Consider the following 14155-nt stretch of genomic DNA (forward strand, 5'->3'; position numbering starts at 1 on the left):
CTCTTGGCTTTTAGAAATTCTCAGATTTCAGTACCTTGATTTGTAAAACATGGTGTTTAATTTTGTGGTCAGAGAGGAAGTGCCTAACAAAACATGACTAACAAAATTTGAGGGTGTGGTTAGGAGGGGAAGGGAGAGTCACTGGAACTCTTCTATTGTCTTAATAAATAAAGTTCAAAGTGATTTGCAAAGACGAGGGTTGTTGTTTTAAATTGACTTCATGGCAGTTGAATCCATGGGACAATTGAAGGCAGGAAATGATTTCATGAAAAGACATAAAACTACAAGTCCTGCTTTCATTCAGCTTAAATTAGGGACGATTATAGAGGTTGCTGTCTAGAAGCAAATTGGATATGGTCTAGGTTGTTAGTAAGCTCCAGAATCTGTACTTTGAAAATTTTTGATTAAAATATAGCAGAACCTCATTATGTGTCATTATCATGAAACATGTTTCACTTTAGTGGTCTTCAGAGGTGCTTTGGATTGTTCAACTGGCTCTTCTCCCCAAAATGTTATGCACCACTACCTTATTTAGTCTGCGTGCCATTTATTTTCATGGGAATTGAATCCCATTGCCTAATAGTAGCCAGCACAACAATAAACAGAGCAATATAATGGTAATGTTTCCTTGACATGTGACCCATACTTCTGTAGCTTAAAAGTACTTTAGCAGTTGCATTACAAGTTTGTCTGATCTCCTGTAAAAGAGGTGAAAATTCATATATATCATGTTTCTTTAAGGTTTCTCCTGCAATTATGCCACCATTTGGGAAACGCTGCTTATGCAAATGATGCTCCCCTCTCATTTTGTGTCCCTGAAAGCAGACTGAGGCTACGTCCACACTAGATCTGATAATTTTGAAAACGCCGGTTTCGTGTAAAAACGATAGGCGTCCACACGAGGTGTTTTTGAAAATACCTCTGTCCACATTAAAACGGGTATTTGGGCGAACCTCCTCCTACTGGGCATGCGCAGGACACATCTACAGAAAACAAGCAAAGAGGAAATGGTATACCTGGTGCGTGTTTGTCCAGTTACAGACTAGAAAAACTTAAAAGGAAATTGTCAAACGACAGACAGGTGTTGGTTCTCGCGCAGGAGGACTTAAAACTAAAAAAAACAAATACTGGAGCGTATGGAGGCAACCGACGGGGAGTTCACGAACAGTATGACCCGGCTGACGACGAACATTGAAAAACTGACTAACTCTGTTGCAGAGGGATTTGCAATGATGAGGAATATGATGGCTCCCGCCCCAGTACTTGTCACCGCCACAATACCAGCCTCACAGCCACTAAAATAGCTACACATACGGACACACAGACCCCCGGGTGGCCCTACCAACATCTTCCCCACTCCCACAGAGGGGTCACCCTGGAAACATTTCCTATAGCCATAGTCTCTTCACCGAAGAAAGGGATGACAGGTTATTTAAAACCTCCGGTTACCCTGTACACATTATAATGCCCAACCAGCGTTTTCAGATTTAAACACTCTGGAGAGCGTTTTAGAAAAGGTCCATTTTCAGGGGAGGAAAACGCCGTTACAGTGTGGACGGAGGGTTAAAACGAAGAGAAAAAGCTTCGGTTATGGATTTATCCTGTCTTGTGTGGAAATAGCCTGAGTAATTTGAGGCAAAGAATGATTTAACTTGGTTTCTTCCATGCTAGATGAAACATTGATTGTGATACAGTAATCTGGTGCCATCCATTCAACTTCTGCTCATAAACTGTTATAAGCCTAAAGAGTAGGTGCAAACCAGACCATTGGGAGAAAGCTGTCTTAATAGAGGAAAATAAATCTGTTTTTCCATGAGTGGACAACAATTTAATGATTAGTTTTTGCTTTAGCCTTTCTACAATTTTGATTACTTTACACTCAGTGCTCACGTTATTGGGTACCTCCTATACCTAATAGAGCGGCCACTGAGTGTATGTTTGTGGTATTCTACTGCTGTAGCCCATCCACTGCAACATTCAACATGTTGTATGTTTAGAAATCCTGTTCTGCACACTTCTGTTGTAATGCTTGGTTATTTGAGTTACTGTTGCTTTCTTACCATCTTGAAACAGTGCGATAATTCTCCTCTGACTTTTCTCATTAACAAGACATTTACACCCACAGAACTGCCATTTACTGTTTTTTTTTGCTTTTCACACCATTCTCTGTAAACTCTGGAAACAGCTGTACATGAAAGTCCTAGGAGATCAGCAGCTTGAGATACTCAAACCACCCCATCTGACACCAACAATCATTCCATGGACAAAGTCACTTAGATCACATTTCTTCCCCATTCTGATGTTTGGTCCGAACAACAGCTGACCGTGTCTTCATGTTTTTTATGCACTGAGTTGCTACCACATGATTGGCTGCTTAGATATTTGCATTAATGAAGGCTTACGGGTGTCGTTTATAAAGTAGCCACTGAGTGTAGCAACAATTCTGAACGAGGTAGAAGGAGGAATCGGATGTATGTCAACAGTGGCTGTGTGTGCAGGCCATGAATTTCTAGAAAGCAAAACCTACCGTCATGAACGGCATTGATACTTCTCTCCCAGATGAGCTCAAAACCTTTTATACTCACTTTGAGGATCCCTGAAGCATCCCGTGACCCTGTAGACTCTGTCTCGGAGGCCAACATCAAACTCTCTTTCAAGAGGGCGAACACTCGTAAGGTGACAGGCCCCGATGTAGTACCTGGTAGGGATCTGAAAACCTGTGCCAACCAACTAGTAGGTGCGTCCAAAGATATTTTCAATCTCTCACACCTATAGTCAGAAGTTCCCACCTGCTTCAAAAGGGCAACAATTATACCAGTGCCCAAGAACAGCCATGTGAGCTGCCTTAACGTCTGTCATCCAGTATGGTGAAGAAGTGCCTTGAGAGATTGGTTATGGCTATAATTAACTCCTGTCTCAGCAAGGACATGGACTCACTGCAGTTTGCCTATTGCCGCAAGAGGTCTGCAGCAGATGTGATCTCATTGGCTCTTCATGTGGCCTTGAATCACTTGCACAATACAAATACCTTTGTCAGGATGTTGTTCATTAACTATACCTCAGCTTTTAACACAATTGCTCCTACAGTTCCTATTGAAAAGTTCCAAAACCTGGGACTCTTTTCCTCCCTCTGCAACCGGATCCTCAAAACTTACTAACTAGAAGACCACAACCTGTGTTAATCAGAAATAACATCTGCACCTCACTGACAACCAACACTGGCACACCTCAAGGATGTTTGCTTAGCCTACTGCTGTACTTCCTTTACACTTGTGACTGTTGCTAGGCACAGTTAAAAATGCCATCTATAAATTTGATGATGATACAACTATTGTTGGCAGAATTTCAGATGGTAATGAGCGGGTTGACAAGAGTGAGGTAGATCAGGTGGTTGAGTAGTGTTGAAGCAACAACCTTGCACTCAATATCAGTAAGACTAATGAGCTAATTGTGGACCAGAAAGGGTAAGGTGAGGGAACACATACCAATCCTCAGAGAGGGATGAGAAGTGGAAAGTGTGAGCATTTTCACGTTCCTGTGTATCAATGTTTCTGAAGATCTATCCTAGGCTCAACATATCGATGCAGCTACAAAGAAAGCATAACAGCTGCTATATTTCATTAGCAGTTTGAGGAGATTTGGTATGTCACCAAAAGCACTTGCAAATCTCTACAGCTTGAGCGTGTAGATATTAAGAAAGAGGATGTGCTAGAGCCTTTGGAAAGCATCGAGTTGGATAAATCACCAGGACCGGATGAGCTGTGCCCCAGGCTACTGTGGGAGGCAAGGGAGGAGATTGCTGAGCCTCTTGTGATGATCTTTGAATCATCAATGGAGACGGGAGAGGTTCCGGAGGATTGGAGGGTTGCGGATGTTGTTTCCTTTATTCAAGAAAGGGAGTAGAAATAGCACAGGAAATTATAGACCAGTGAGTCTTACTTCAGTGGTAGGTAAGATGATGAAGAAGATCCTGAGAGGCAGGATTTATGAACATTTGGAGAGATATAATATGATTAGGAATAGTCAGCATGGCTTTGTCAAGGGCAGGTTGTGCCTTACGAGCCTGATTGAATTTTTTGAGGATGTGACTAAACACATTGATGAAGGAAGAGCAGGAGATGTAGTGTATATGGATTTTAGCAAGGCATTTGATAAGGTACCCCATGCAAGGCTTATTGAGAAAGTAAGGAGGCATGGGATCCAAGGGGACATTGCTTTGTGGATCTGGAACTGGCTTGCCCACAGAAGGCAAAGAGTGGTTGTAGACGGGTCATATTCTGCATGGAGGTCGGCGACCAGTGGTGTGCCTCAAGGATCTGTTCTGGGACCCCTACTCTTTTTGATTTTTATAAATGACCTGGATGAGGAAATGGAGGGGTGGATTAGTAAGTTTTCTGATGACACCAATGTTGGGGGGAGTTGTGGGTAGTGTGGAGGGCTGTCAGAGGTTACAGCGGGACATTGATAGGATGCAAAACTGGGCTGAGAAGTGGCAGATGGAGTTCAACCCAGATAAGTGTGACTTTGTTCATTTTGGTAGGTCAAATATGATGGCAGAATATAGTATTAATGGTAAGACTCTTGGCAGTGTGGAGGATCAGAGGGATCTTGGGGTCTGAGTCCATAGGACGCTCAAAGCAGCTGCGCAGGTTGACTCTGTGGTTAAGAAAGCATACGGTGTATTGACCTTCATCAATCGTGGAATTGAGTGTAGGAGCTGAGAGGTAATGTTGCAGCTATATAGGACCCTGGTCAGACCCCACTTGGAGTACTGTGCTCAGTTCTGATTGCCTCACTACAGGAAGGATGTGGAAACCATAAAAAGGGTGCAGAGGAGATTTACAAGGATGTTACCTGGATTGGGGAGCATGAATTACTAGCTCTTCTTTCAGTTAGTCCTGACGAAGAGTCTCGGCCTGAAACGTCGACTGTACCTCTTCCTAGAGATGCTGCCTGGCCTGTTGCATTCACCAGCAACTTTGATGTGTGTTGCTTGAATTTCCAGCATCTGCAGAATTCCTCGTGTTTACAAGAAAGTTGCCTGGATTGGGGAGCATGCCTTATGAGAATAGATCAAGTGAACTCGGCCTTTTCTCTTTGAGAGACGGAGGATGAGGGGTGACCTCATAGAGGTATATAGATGATGAGAGGCATTGATTGTGTGGATAGTCAGAGGCTTTTTCCCAGGGCTGAAATGGTTGCCACAAGAGGACATAGGTTTAAGGTGCTGGAGAGTAGGTACAGAGGAGATGTCAGGTGTAAGTTTTCTACTCAGAGAGTGGTGAGTGCATGGAATGGGCTTCAGGCAACGGTGGTGGAGGCGGATACCATAGGATCTTTTAAGCGACTTTTGGATAGGTACGTGGAGCTTAGAAAAATAGAGGGCTATGGGTAACCCTAGAAATTTCTAAGGTAGAGACATATTTGGCACAATTTTGTGGGCCGAAGGGCCTGTATTGTGCTATAGGTTTTCTATGTTTCTATGTACCATGAAGAGCATTCTAACTTTCTGCATCACTGTCTGGTTTGGGGTAGGTGTGGAGGGCTACTGAACAGGATTGAAATAAGCTGCAGAAAGTTGCAAAATGAATCAAATCCATCATGGGCCCAAGCCTCCATAGTATCCAGGACATCTTCAAGGAGCAATGCCTCAGAAAGGTGGCAATTCATCACTTAGGACCACTATCACCCAGGAATGCCCTGCTCTCATTGCTACCATCAGGAAGGAGATACAGGAGCCTGAAGGCACCCAGTCAATGATTCAGGAATAACGTTGTCCCTCTGCCATCTGATTTCTGAATGGACATTGAACCCATGAACTCCACCTCATTTCATGTTTTTGATTTTTTTGCACTACTTATTTAATTTAACTATTGAATATATGTATATACTTGCTGTAATTCATATTTTTCTATTATTATATATTGCATTGTACCAGTGCAGCAAAGATAACAAATTTCACAGCATAGGCAAGAGATACTAAACCTGGTCACACGAGGTATTCTGCAGATGCTGGAAATGCTCTGGTTCTGACTCCTTTGTCTCTGGAAGGACAGTAGAGATAATAGAAATGTTTCCACATGCAGGCCTCATGTAAAAAAAAGTAGTATTATTTCTCAGCTGGCATTGGAGGTAATCTTCCATCATACAATTGAAGTATAGATAGAAGTCCTTTAGCGTTTCATGTTATGTGAGGTCAGTCAGAAGCAAAACTCCACAGATGATGGAAGTTGGAAATAAAAACAGAAAGTGCTTTGAACATTCAAAAGTTCAAAGTAAATTTTCTAATTAAAGTACACATCTCTTCTTTGGTTGTCCATCAAAATCCGATTACGACGTCTGCTCCTTTAATGGTGAGATCTTTGATGACTATACAGTCCTATCATTGACCCACAAGCTCTATTGCAGGTGGGACATGTATACGTGGTAGTGGTGGTGGTGGTGGTAACCATGGTTCCATTTCTCCTGGCTCTCTTCTGCTGTCTTCTGGTTGTTCTTTCCATCTCCAGAATACGAACCCCGTCCCTACACAGCTGTTGCCATGTGGTACGGTCAGCAGCAACATCCACCAGGTCCTCGGGTCTGATCTTGTGCTTCCTTAAAGCATTCTTCATCTGATCCTTCTAGCGCTTCTTCGACCTTCCAGCTGAGCGTCGACCATGATGCAGCTGGCCGTATAACACTCTGCGGGGTAGCCAATATGGGAGCATCCTTATCACATGCCCCAACCACTGCAGTTGATGCTGGGTGATCATGGTCTCAATACTCCTGCCGTTAGTCTTTACAAGTATTTCAGTGTGAGGCACCAGCTCACGCCAGGTAATTCCCGGGACGCGCTGGAGGCAGCTTATGTGGAAGCGCTCCAAGGACCTGATGTGACGGCTGTAGGTTACCCAAGCTTCACAACTATAAAGGATGGTGGTGACACAGACCGCTTGGTATACGGCGACCTTTTTGGAGGGATGAAGGCTCCTGTTCTGAAAGACTCAACGTGGAAGTCTCCCAAAGGGAGCTGATGCCTGTTTAGCACAGCTCTCCATGTTGTCATCAATGCCGCTATCCTCAGAGAGAATACTCCCGAGATATTTGAAAGATGGCACTACTGACAGCTTTTCATCACCAACAGTGAAGGCAGGTAGAGTGGGTGGGACACTGGTACTCCATTGGCAAACCACTTCTGTCTTGGTGGTATTGACAGTCTGCCCCATCCTGCTGTACACTCTCACCGCCACAGCAAGGACAGTCTGAAGATCCTCCGGAGTATCGGCCACAAGAACACAGTCGTCTGCATACTGCAGCTCCAGGGCCCGCTCTCTACGGCGTTTGGTGGTTGCGTGGAGCCTCCTGATGTCAAAGAGTTTGTCATCTAATCTGACATTCACTGCCACACCGCTGCTGCCTTCGATCTCGTTGTGGAGAAGCTTGGTAACACACACAAGGAAGATGTTAAAGAGCACTGGCTCTAGCACACACCCCTGCCTCACCTCTATGCGTACAAGGAAGGGCTCGGACTCTTGTCCTCCTATGGTCACCCGAGCAGTCATCCCATTGTGGAACTGGCGGAGGATGTTAACAAATTTATTGGGACAGCCAAACCTGAGGAGAACCTCCCATAAGAGCTCTCTTTGCACAGTGTGGAATGCTTTGGAGAGGTCGACAAAGGCCATAAACAGGTCCTGATGTTGCTCCCGGCACTTTTCCTGAAGCTGCCGGGCTGTAAAGATCATGTCGATTGTGCTCCTGTTCTTCCAAAATCCACATTGGGATTCAGGCAGCATTGACTCGGTGATGTTGCTGATGAGTCTCTGAAGCATCACCTTAGCCAGGACCTTTCCAGCAACAGAAAGGAGTGATATGCCCCTACTATTGTCGCAGATGGCCTTGTCACCCTTGTTCTTATAAATGACAACGATGTTTGCATTTCTCCATTGCTGTGGGATGTTCTCATCAGACTAGGCCTTGGTGATGTACTGGTAGAGGGTGTGCATACACATGTACCCTCCGTTCTTCAGCAACTCAGCAGGGATACTGTCAGTGCCAGGGGACTTGTTTTTCTTAAGGGAATGGACAGCTGATAGAACCTCCTAAGAGGTTGGTGGTAGACTGAGGTCATGGATAGGAGGAAGTTCAGGCAGTTCATCTGGGATGGTGGGGTCTGCATCAGAGTCCTGATTAAGCAGGGTGTTAAAATGCTCAGCCCACCTCAGCAGGATGGTATTCTGATTCTTCAGAAGTGTTAGACCAACTGCTGTTTTCAGGGGAGTAATGCATTGATTTATTGGGCCGTAGATGGTTTTGACAGCAGTGTAAAAATTATGCATGTCATTATTATCGGCAAAGGACTGGATTTCATGTGCCTGTTCAGTCCACCACTCATTTTGTATGGCCCGTATTGCCTTTTGCACTTCTCTCTGAGCTGCCTGCCAATACTGCCTGATTCTGATGGATGACGGGTTATCTAAAATTGTCCGGTGTGCTTTGTGCATGTCCTTAAGCAAGTTGTGGATGGTGTCTGAGTTATCGTCAAACCAGTCTTGGTGGTTCCTGCTCTTATGGCCGATGGATTGGGCTGCTGCCTCACAGAGTGCAGAGCTGATATAGGTCCACTGTTGTTCCATGGTATTTACTGAGCTCAGACAAGGTTCCAACTCCCTTAGTTTCTCAGCTAGGATGTGTCAAAACTCACTTCTTGCTCTGTGTTTCTCAGGCGGTTGCAACTTAGCCACTTTTTTTGGGTTTTTGCAGTCACGAGGGGGGGACACACTTTCATATAGAGCTTGGCCACAATCATATAGTGGTCAGTCCAGCACTCTGCACCTCTCAAGGCACGGGTGATGAGAATATCCTTGATGTCACTATGTCTCACAATGATGAAGTCGATCCTGTGCCAATGTTTAGAGCGAGGGTGCATCCACGAGGTGTTATATTTTGCCTTCTGCTGGAAGATGGTGTTGGTTATGGTAAAGTTATGCTCAGAGCAAAGAGTAAGTAGCCTCATGCCATTTGCATTCACCTTGCCAATACCATGCCTACCTAGCACTCCACTCCATATCCTGTTGCTCTGTCCCACCCTGGCGTTGAAGTCCCCAAGCAAAAGGATCTTATCATTCTTAGGGATCCTTCAAAGAGCTTCATCCAATGTCTGATAAAAGCATTCCTTGGCCTCATTCTCAGATGGCAAAGTTGGTGCATAGGCACTGAGAAACATGGTATAACACTTCTTTGCCAGGGGATATGAAGGGTCATTAGTTTTTCACTAATGTCAACAGGTGCTTCTGTGAGACTTGTAGAAAGGTGTTCTTGATGACCAATCCTATTCCGTGGAGATATTGTCCACCTGGAATGAAACCTTTCCAGAAGAAGGTGTAACCCATCCCTTCCTCTGTTAAAGAGCCTTCATCCTGGAGCCTGGTCTCACTCAGGGCAGCAATGTCGATGTTGTAGCACCTCAGCTCAGCAGCGATCAAGGCTGTTCTCTGGTGAGGTCTGTCCGAGATGCCATACGAGTCCAGGAGAGATCCTACATTCCATGTCGCCAGTTTTAGGTTGTATTGTTTCTTATTTCAACCACAGTAGTGGAATAACCCAGTAGGGACTACAAGGAGTTAGGAAGGAAGTTGAGAAGCAGGATCACAAAGGTAGTCATCTTGCGATTACTGTCTGTACCACGTGACAGTGAGTATAGGAATAGAGTGACCTGGAGGATAAATGAGGGATTGGAGTAGGGGGTAGGGATTCAGATTTCTGAATCATTGGGACCTCTTTTGGGGCAGGAGTGACTTGTACAGAAGGGATGGGTTGCACTTCAATCCCGGGGGACCAATATCCTGGCGGGAAGGTTTGCTAAGGCTATTGGGGAGAGTTTAAACAAGAATTGCTGGGGGGGGGGGTGGGAACCCACCTGAAGAGATGGAGGAAGAGGCAGTTTAGAGAAAGCTTGGAGACAGTGCAAGAGGGAGGATAGGCAGGTGATAGAGATGGGACGTGCTCAGACCGATGGTTCGAGATGTGTCTATTTTAATGCAAGGAGAATTCTGAACAAAGCGGATGAGCTTAGAGCGTGGATCAGTACTTGGAGCTATGATGTTGTAACCATTACAGAGACTTGGATGGCTCAGGAACAGGACTGGTTATTTCGAGTGCCAGGCTTTAGATGTTTCAGAAAGGACAGGGAGGGAGGCAAAAGAGGTGGGAGAGTGACACTGCTGATCAGAGATAGTGTCACGGCTGCAGAAAAGGAGCAAGACATGGAGGGATTGTCTGTGGAGTTTCTCTGGGTGAAAGTTAGGAACAGGAAGGGGTCAATAACTCTACTGGGTGATTTTTTATAGACCATCCAATAGTAACAGGGACATCGAGGAGCAGATAGGGAGACAGATTCTGGAAAGGTGTAATGATAACAGGGTTGTTGTGGTGGGAGATTATAATTTCCCAAATACCGATTGGCATCTCCCTAGGGCAAGGGGTTTAGATGGGATAGAGTTCGTTATGTGTGTTCAAGAAGGTTTCTGACACAATATGTAGATAGGCCTACAAGAAGAGAGGCTGTACTTGATCTGGTATTGGGAAATGAACCCGGTCAGGTATCACGTCTCTCAGTGGGAGAGCATTTTGGAGATAGTGATCACAATCCTATCTACTTTAGCATTGGAGAGGGCTAGGAACAGACAAGTTAGGAAAGCATTTAACTGGAATAGCGGAAATATGAGGCTATCAGGCAGGAACTTGGAAGCATAAATTAGGAGCAAATGTTCTCAGGGAAATGTACAGAAGAAATGTGGCAAATGTTCAGGAGATATTTGTGTGGAGTTCAACATAGGTATGTTCCAATGAGACAGGAAAAGGATGGTAGGGTACAGGAACCATGATGTACAAAGGCTGTTGTCAATCTAGTCAAGAAGAAAAGAAAAGCTTACTTCGAAAGGTTCAAAAAACTAGGTAATGATAAAGATCTAGAAGATCATAAGGTTAGCAGGAAGGATCTTAAGAAAGAAATTAGGAGAGCCAGAAGGGGCCATGAGAATGCCTTGGCGGACAGGATTAAGGAAAACCCCAAGGCATTCTACAAGTATGTGAAGAGCAAGAGAATAAGATGTGAGAGAATAGGACCAATCAAGTGTGCATGGACAGTGGAAAAGTATGTATGGAACTGGAGGAGATAGCAGAGGTACTTAATGAGTACTTTGCTTCAGTATTCACTATGGAAAAGGATCTTGGTGATTGTAGGGATGACTTACAGCAGACTGAAAAGCTTGAGCATGTAGATATTAAGATAAAAGATGTACTGGAGCTTAGGAAAAGCATCAAGTTGGACAAGTCACCAGGATCAGATGAGATGTACCCCAGTCAAACGTGGGAGGTAAGAGAGGAGATTACTGAGCCTCTGGTGATAATCTTTGCATCATCAATGGGGACAGGAGAGGTTCCAGGGGATCAGAGGGTTGTGGATGTTGTTCCCTTATTCAAGAAAGGGAGTAGGGATAGCCCAGGAAATTATAGACCAGTGAGTCTTACTTCAGTGGTTGGTACGTTGATGGAGAAGATCCTGAGAGGCAGGACTTATGAACATTTGAAGAGGCATAATATGATTAGGAATAGTCAGCATGGCTTTGTGAAAGGCAGGTTGTGCCTGATTGAATTTTTTGGGGATGTGACTATGTCACGGTCCAGTCCGTTGACTCCTCATTTCAGTTAATTTCCTTTTCCCCATGTTCCACTGGGCTTCTTGATTAGGGGACCTGATCTGCATTCAAACCGGCAGCATGAAAGCTCTGGCTTACATCTACTCGTTGCTGGTTCGTCACCTCAGCAGTGTGGCTATGCTCGTTGTGGGCCGTTGAGCATGAGTCAAGTCGAGAGCTTGCTGTCTGTCATCCGCAGTTCCTGGGTCGAGACAAGAGCCTGCCGTCCGCAGTTCCTGGGTCAAGTCAAGAGGGTCCAAGTTCCAAGTCCTGGCTCTGTATCCAAGTTCCAAGTCCCGGTTCTATGTCCAAGTTCCAAGTCCTGGCTCTGTGTCCAAGTTCTGAGTCCCGACTCTGTATCCGGGTTCCAAGTCCCGGCTCTGTATTGAAGTTCCAAGTCCTGGCTCTGCGTCCAGGTTCTGAGTCCCAACTCTGTGTTCAAGTTCCGAGTCCCGGCTCTGTGTCCAAGTTCCAAGTCCGAGTCCACGCTCCGAGTTCGTGCTCCTCTTATTTGTTGTCCCGCATCCTTGTCCACATAAGCATTCTTCCTCGCTCCCTGACTTTCCTGGAAACCAGTAATAAGTACACTTCTGTTAACGTTACCTCTGTGTCTGTGTCCTGCACTTGAGTCCACTCCTCAATGCCCCATTGCAACAGACTAAACACAATGATGAAGGAAGAGCAGTAGATGTAGTGTATAGGGATTTCAGCAAGGCATTTGACAAGGTACCCCATGCAAGGCTTATTGAGAAAGTAAGGAAGCATGGGATCCAAGGGGACATTGCTTTGTGGATCCAGAACTGGCTTGCGCACAGAAGGCAAGGAGTGGTTGTAGACGGGTCATATTCTGCATGGAGGTCGGTGACCAGTGGTGTGCCTCAAGGATCTGTTCTGGAACCCCTATTCTTCGTGATTTTTATAAATGACCTGGATGAGGAAGTGGAGGGATGGGTTAGTAAGTTTGCTGATGACACAAAGGTTGGGGTGTTGTGGATAGTGTGGAGTGCTGTCAGAGGTTACAGTGGGACATTGATAGGATGCAAACCTGGGGTGAGTAGTGGCAGATGGAGTTCAACCCAGATAAGAGTGAGGTGGTTCAAATATGATGGGAGAATATACAAACCCGTTTGTAGTATTAATGGTAAGACTCTTGGCAGTGTGGAGGATCAGCGGGATCTTGAGGTCTAAGTCCATAGGACACTCAAAGCTGCTGTGCAGGTTGACTCTGTGGTTAAGAAGGCATATGGTGCATTGGCCTTCATCAATTGTGGGATTGAGTTAGGAGCTGAGAGGTAATGTTGCAGCTATATCGGACCCTGATCAGACCCCACTTGGAGTACTGTGCTCAGTTCTGGTCGCCTCACTATAGGAAGGATGTGGAAACCATAGAAAAGGTACAGAGGAGATTTACAAGGATGTTGCCTGGATTGGGGAGCATAGATTATGAGAATAGGTTGAGTGAACTCAGCCTTTTTTCCTTAGAGCGACAGAAAATGAGTTGTGAACTGATAGAGGTGTATAAGATGAGGAGAGGCATTGATTGTGTGGATAGTCAGAGGCTTTGTCCCAGGGCTGAAATAGCTAGCACGAGAGGGCACAGTTTTAATGTGCATAGAAGTAGGTACAGAGGAGATGTCAGGGGTATGTTTTATACGCAGAGAGTGGTGAGTGCGTAGAATGGGCTGCCGGTGACAGTGGTGGAGGTGGATATGATAGGGTCTTTTAAGAGACTCCTGGACAGGTACATGGAGCTCAGAAAAATAGAAGGCTATGGGTAACACTAGGTAATTTCTACGGTAAGGGCATGTTCAGCACAGCTTTGTGGGCCAAAGGGCCTGTATTGTGCTTGGAGGTTTTTTATGTTTCTATTTCAGGTTGCTTACCTTTGATAATGTTTTAATTTACAGGGAAGGGTTGGAAAGAGAAGATCTAGAATATAACATACATGACAGAATAACTATTAATTCAACACTGATTTTCAGATTACTAACCATTCTTAGCTAATTTCTTACAATTCCAGCAGTCAATTGGACTAATAGGAGGATGACATAGGGTGAATCCTGAGCTGTGCTGTCCTAGTCGCTTGTTGTGGAACTGGGCATATTTCCAACATTTGTAGCTTTGAAGCCATGCAGGCATACATGAATTGTGGGATTGTCTGAGCACTCTTAATATTGGACACAGAACACAGTGCAAAACCAACTAGATACAGCAGCAACGTACTTTAGAAGTGAACCAGAAAGTTGGTGGCAGCAGAGAATCTGTGGAATTCATTGAAGGCTTCACCACATAGACCCTGTGATAAATTAATGATCATGAAGGAAGTTATATATAGATCTTTGAACAATAACAAAGATCTGGTCTACAAATTACAATGGGAGATAGAAAATAGATGCCAAAGACCAATGTTACATTAGTCATGGAGGATTTCAATATGTAGATAGATTGGGAAAATCAAGTTGGTGCTGGATCTC

This window comes from Mobula birostris, chromosome 3 (genome assembly GCF_030028105.1).
Source record: "Mobula birostris isolate sMobBir1 chromosome 3, sMobBir1.hap1, whole genome shotgun sequence".
Lineage (NCBI taxonomy): Eukaryota > Metazoa > Chordata > Chondrichthyes > Myliobatiformes > Myliobatidae > Mobula > Mobula birostris.